The sequence below is a fragment of the Bicyclus anynana genome, chromosome 24 (assembly GCF_947172395.1).
Source record: "Bicyclus anynana chromosome 24, ilBicAnyn1.1, whole genome shotgun sequence".
In the NCBI taxonomy this organism is placed as follows: Eukaryota; Metazoa; Arthropoda; class Insecta; order Lepidoptera; family Nymphalidae; genus Bicyclus; species Bicyclus anynana.
In genome coordinates, this window is record NC_069106.1 from 3,862,089 (window position 1) to 3,862,298 (window position 210).

Here is a 210-nt window from a genome sequence, read left to right on the forward strand (position 1 = left end):
GATTACTTGCCCGCCGCGCTCTTACATAATTCAACGTATTAAACGAAATTGTTTAAACCTTATTGCTCGATTACGTTTCTCCACCCCGGGCACGCCTCGTTTGCCTCTGCCAATCGTCGGGCGAGCTTCTCTCCCCCTACTCTCCCTCTGTGACAGTCCCCGCCCGCTCGCTCCCGGTCCAGCGGCAGATGTGTTGATGTTGCCGCCGTC